The sequence below is a fragment of the Bidens hawaiensis genome, unplaced genomic scaffold, assembly GCF_021521415.1.
Source record: "Bidens hawaiensis isolate Kalapana, Puna unplaced genomic scaffold, B.hawaiensis_p1.1 tig00012557_1, whole genome shotgun sequence".
Taxonomy (NCBI): Eukaryota; Viridiplantae; Streptophyta; class Magnoliopsida; order Asterales; family Asteraceae; genus Bidens; species Bidens hawaiensis.
The window spans coordinates 289,911-296,352 of record NW_027492029.1 but is presented as its reverse complement, the minus strand read 5'-3'; positions in this window follow the sequence as shown (position 1 = coordinate 296,352).

Sequence of the window (6,442 nt, the reverse complement as noted above, 5' to 3'; positions counted from 1 at the left end):
GCCCATTTGGTAAAAAAAGGGGTCAAGGACAAGATGGCCGAAAGAAAAAACAAAGAAGTGAATATGGTGAATATAGACCAAGGTGTTCCCCACAAACGACAACGGTTGGAGGCTTGGGAGCTTCAATGCGTCTGCTTCCCACCTTTTCAAGGTAACTTACTCTCAAACCCTTTGGTGGTAGAAGCGAACGTAGGAACACTCAAAACAAGAAAAGCCTACATTGACACAGGGGCGGCCACAGAGATCATGTATGAAAGATTCTACAACCGACTAAGTGAGGAAGAGCATTCAAGGCTTAAACCTTCCGGGTCATCTATAAAAGCTATCGCCGATATACCCTTGAAGCCTTTGGGCCAACTAACCCTTGATGTCTGTTTTAGTGAAGGCAAGATGAAGAAAACCAAACCACTCACTTTTGTGGTTATCAACATACTTTCCAACTATGATGTAATCATAGGAAGGCCAGGATAATGTGCGTTCAACATGGCTGTCTCGGTTGGTCAAGGTGCCGTAAATTTTCCCACCGATAGGGGAATTGCAACCCTTCAACCCACCCAAGAGGTTTACACGGTTGAAGGGGAAAGTTCAAGAAACGAAAACGACGAACAAGGCTTGATCATAAACCCAAAGTATCCTGAACAAAAGGTACGGGTAAACACAAGCCTTTCCAAAGAAACTCTCTCACACCTTGAGAAGCTGTTGATACACTATAACGATGTCTTTGCTTGGTGCCCGAAAGACATGACGGGCATCCCTCGAAGCATTGCAGAGCATGAGCTAAAAATACCACCCGTTGTCAAGCCTGTTGTCCAAAAGAAACGGAGCCTGGCTCCTGAACGAAGCTTGGCAGCATGCCAAGAAGTTGAAAAGCTTGTCCTAGCTGGGATCCTACGTGAGGTCAAATATCACTCTTGGGTTACTAATCCAGTCATGGTTCGGAAGCCTGACAAGTCTTGGAGGATGTGCATCGACTTCAAAGACTTGAACAAGGCATGCCCAAAAGATTGTTATCCTTTACCCGAGATGAACCTCAAGGTTGACTCTTTAACCGGCCATCCCTTTAAGTGTTTTCTCGAAGCTTACAAGGGTTATCATCAAATTCTCATGAAAGTAGAGGATGAAGAAAAAACTGCATTCCACATGGACAAAGGTATTTTTTGTTATTAAAAGATGCCTTTTGGCCTACGAAATGCCGGAGCAACCTATCAACGTTTGATTGACAAAGCATTTGCCAGCCAAATTAGCAAAACCTTAGAAGCTTATGTCGACGATCTGGTAGTCAAAAGCAAAATCGAGCATCAAATGCTCGATGACATACAAGAAACCTTCCAAAACCTAAGGAAGATCAACATGAAACTCAATCCTGGAAAATGTTCATTCGGGTTCGAAGAAGGCAAGTTCTTGGGACACATCGTGGGGAACAAAGCATAAAAGCCAATCCCAATAAAGTCAGGGCTGTTCTTGAAACTAAATCTCCACAAAGCAAAAAAGAAGTGGAAAGTATGAACGGAAGGCATGCAGCCTTGAAGCGTTTTACCTCCAAGCTCGCTGAGAAATCCCTACCCTTCTTCAAAACACTAAAGGGTTGCACCAATAAAAAAGACTTCAGGTGGATGGAAGAAGCGGAAGAAGCCTTCAACCAAATGAAGCAACACTTGGATTCACTTCTAGCTATTGCAGCCCCCGAAACAGGAGAACTGATCTCTGTCTATCTCTCAGTGGCCGAAGAAGCATTAAGCGCGGTCCTAACCATCGAACGAAACAAAGTTCAGGTACCCGTCTATTTCTTTAGTAAAACGTTAAAACTGGCAGATATCAAATATCCTCCTTTGGAAAACTTGCCCTGGCCTTGATTCAAACTGCCAGAAGGCTTCGAAGGTACTTTCAAGCACACCCTATACAAGTGGTCACTGACCAACCCATCAAGAGTGTGCTTGAAAAACCAGAAAATTCGGGCCGATTGGCCAAATGGGTCATGGAGCTAGGTGAACATAACATCACCTATGTCCCAAGAAAAGCTATCAAAGCCCAAGTCTTGGCGGATTTCATTGTAGAAATCCTTAAACAAGTCATTCCTGAAATACATACAACAGCCACTAAACCTTCTGACCCTGAAGCCTGGAAGCTTTTTACCGATGGAGCTTCCAGCATTGAAGGGTCAAGAGCTGGGCTCATTTTAATCAACCCCGAAGGGTTAGAATTTACATATGCTCTACGACTTGAATTTCAGACCACCAACAATGAAGCCGAATATGAAGCATTGATCGATGGTCTGAAAATTGCCAAAGAGATGAACATCCAAAAGCTACAAGTCTTCACAGACTCGTTGCTTGTTTCAAGTCAAGTCAATGATAGCTATGTAGCAAAAGAGCCCAACATGAAGAAGTATCGTGATAAGGCAAAGGAATTGATGAACACGTTTCAAGAATGCACCATCAAACAAGTCCCAATATCACAAAACAAAAGAGCCGATGCCCTGAGCAAACTAGCATCCCTCACATTTGCACACCTCACCAAGAAAGTATTGGTAGAAGTGTTGAAAACTCCTTCAATTCAAGAATTTGAGGTTCAAGATGTAATCACTGAAGAAGGTCCCAATTGGATGACTCCCATAGAAAATCTCCTAAAAAATGGTGAGTTACCTCTGGACCAGACTGAGGCTGGAAAGGTTCGAATCAAGTCTCGAAAGTATGTGTTGCAAGGAGAAACCCTTTATAAAAAAGCTTACTTTGCACCACTACTAAGATGTGTGGACCCTGAACAAAGTAAATATCTGATCAAAGAGGTTCACGAGGGGATATGTGGAGCTCATTTTGGGCCAAGAACGGTGGTTGAAAAATTGATGAACCTTGGATACTTCTGGCCCACGATGCACCGAGATGCAAGAGAACAACTCAAGAAATGTGAAGCTTGTCAAATTCATGCACCGGTTCCCAAAAGCCCAAAACACGATCTAGTTCCCATCTCATCGGCTTGGTCATTCCACAAGTGGGGAATGGATATCGTTGGTCCATTTCCACCAACCAAGGGAGGGGTAAAACTTTTGTTAGTAGCCGTTGACTACTTCACCAAGTGGCCCGAAGTCAAGCCACCTGCAAAAAAATAACGGGCAAACAAGTCATCGACTTTGTATGGGAAAGCATCATTTGCCGCTATGGGCTGCCAGGAGTGTTGGTCACTGACAGTGGAAAGCAATTTGCTGAGAAGCCTTTTAGCACATGGTGCTAAGAATTCAGAATCACCCAAGTGTTCAGCTCAAATGCATACCCACAATCCAATGGCCAGGTTGAAAGAACAAACAAAACCATTGTGGAAGGAATCAAAGCAAGGCTGGGAAGACATGGCAACAATTGGCTTGAAGAACTTCCAAATGTTTTATGGGCTATAAGAACGACCGAAAAAACAAGTCACAAACGAACACCTTACAGCTTAGTGTTCGGGTCGGAAGCCGTAATCCCAGCAGAAGTTGGAGTTGTGACTCAAAGAACACTCAACATGGATCTCGAATCAAACAAAAATGAGACCATGTTGAATTTGCAACTCTTTGAAGAAATCCGTGATCAAGCCGCAGTACAAGAGGCTATGTACAAACAAAAAAATGGAAGATTATTACAATGCAAGAGTGAAACGTGAACGTTTCAGGACAGGAGATCTTGTACTTCGAAACAATGAGGCCAGCAAGAAAGAAAACCAAGGAAAACTCAGCCCAAAGTGGGAAGGACCATACACAATCCTTGAAGCTCACAAGGGTGGATCCTACAAACTGGCCGACGCAGAAGGCAAAAATCTTCCAAGACACTGGAACGGCAAAATCCTTAAAAGGTTCCATGTCTAGTCAAGATCTTAAAATGTATTTCAAGAGAGTATAGCTCTCCTTTTTGTAAACAACAACCTCTTGAATGCATGATGAAGTCTTTTATCATAACTTGTCTTTACTATCCTATAATCAGGTTGAGAACCTAGCAAGAAACTCCTTGGCAAGGGCCGTGTAAGGGGATGAGCTCCCAGGCCACATCGCTCAATAGGTTAAAGGGTTAAATGTACCTATATAAGGGGTGAGTTCCTATATCAATCCAACTCCATGAGACTTAGAAAATTTTTTCAAACAAAACTTGTCTCATAGACGGGTCTGAACAGCCTACATCAATTCGTTCCTTAAGCTTTGAAAAATGTTTACGAAACAAATATACACTAAGTAATGATATAAAGGATAGATAACATGTGCTTTTTACCTAATGAAGCCTTGAAGCTAAAGTGACTACAGCACTAAAACTTCTTAAGGAAAGTTGGCTAAAAAACACATCAAACAAACAAGACAAGCAACAAAAAATACAAAACATCGAACATTACGATTCATAAAAAGGCCCTTTAAGGCCATAACTAGCATCATCCATAATAAGCTATCTAGGCTAAACAAGGAAATCACGAGGATTCCCATAAAAGTATTCAAACGGACAACAAAGGCTAACAACAACCATAAAGCAGAAACCTTAAGGGTTCCATGCTAAACCTAAAATTATTTAGAATACATAACATTGTTCAAAGTGCTAAGATAGCTACGAATAAATTGTTCAAACATCAGAGACAGGCTTTGAGGTACTAGCCTCACCACTCTTGCCTTTCTTGGATTTCATCGCCTTCAAGTCATCACCAACCGCTGAACCTTCGAGACTACCCGCATAAGACCCACCAGCATCTCCGGACAAAGTCTCTTCACTATCACCTGAGCGAGAACACTTCTTGGATAACGCCTCAAGCACCTCAAAGCAAACTTTCTCATCAAGCCCAGCCGGCTTTAAACCCTGCAAAACGGAAAGAGGTTTACCAAAGCGAGATGAAATTTCACCCACGTAGGGGTAAGAAAGCCTTTTCATCGCATGAACGGAATCTGAAAAGAGCTTGGAAGCTTCACGGTTGAACATAGGCGATTGCTCCAAGGGTTGACCAGCTTCGTGATGTTTGAAACCAGCAACCAAGCCCAAATGTTTCCCATAGTTCAGCAGCTTCGTGTAAACACCACCCAACACCGAGTTAAATTCAGAAGAGTGGAGCAGTTAAGTTACAACTTGATGAAACCCACACTCAATCAGCCACCGATTGTCGTTAGTATCCTGGGTGACTGAAGCCTTCAAGCCTTCTTTCTCCATATCAAAGGCTTTCTTCTTAACCTCAAAGGCTTCCCTATCAGCTTCCAGCTTAACCCTTTCAGCTTCCATTTTTTTCTTCAACCCGGCAACCTCAATCTCATGACTACGAGAAAGCTCATCAATCTTCTTCACATAATCCTCCTCCTTCTTTGAAAAACCGTCAACATCTTTTTTCATCGCCGCTATAGAAGCTTTCATCCTCTCTTTCTTCTTAGAAAATTCCTCATACTCTTGCATCCCCTTCCGAAAACGAGTAACACCCTCAGCCAAGAGGGCTGAAAGGTTGCAAGAGCTAAGAATTAGCCTTGAAAGCATGGCATCACCCTCCATCTCAGATATGGTATCACGAACCCCAGGGGGAGCAAAGTTAGCCAAAACATCAGCGCAAACCTTTGGATCCTTAAAGCTATCACCAACTTTAACATTCCAACCAGGAACATAAACCTCATTTCAATCCAACCCTCGAACAGTAGGTGTTGCAACCTCTTTATCAACCGATTTCTTCTTCTTAGAAACAACCAAACCCTGTTCCTTCTCCACCTCTACACTTGGACCCTGATCCTCAGTAACTTGAACATCAACACTAACATCCACATGCTCATGTGAAGATGATGGACCGGAAGATTTCAACAAATGCCGATTAGAACGGCGGGTAAAGACCTTGGGAGCACTAGACTTGGTGAACCCTTTAACGTTCGGAACTCCCACATATCCAGAACCTTCAAACCTACTCTCTTTTCCTCGAACCACAGCGTTTTCCCCAAAAATAGCCGCAGCATCCCCAAATCCAACATCGAAAGTATCATCACTCTTCAAAAAATCCAAAGCCAACATAACTACAAAAACAAAGGGAATCTATCAATAGGCACAACAGGGAAACAAAACAAGTGCAAGATAAGCAAACGCATACCCTTATCATCTCTCATAAGCACGGGATCCCGATTAGGCTTATCCCACAACTTGCTAATTCCAAACAAAACGAGAAGATGTTCCGGAAGAGGACGAAGACATGACGGACACTTCCTAAAAGATTTTAAAAACACATCGTTCAACTCCGATTCAGACAGCTCCGGCTCATTCAAAACGGCCTCGGGTTGTCTCCAAACAGATTTGAAAGGAAGAATGGAATCGGAAACAAAGAAAAAGCGATCCTTCCAGGAACCAAGGGTCGTAACCGTCGAAGATATCAGGCAAGTATCAACCTGAGTATGCTCGAAGGTATACCAATCGCCGTTCTTCGCTAGACGGAAGAAACGGCGAAAACATAACAACGACGGATCATACCCTAAAGCCCT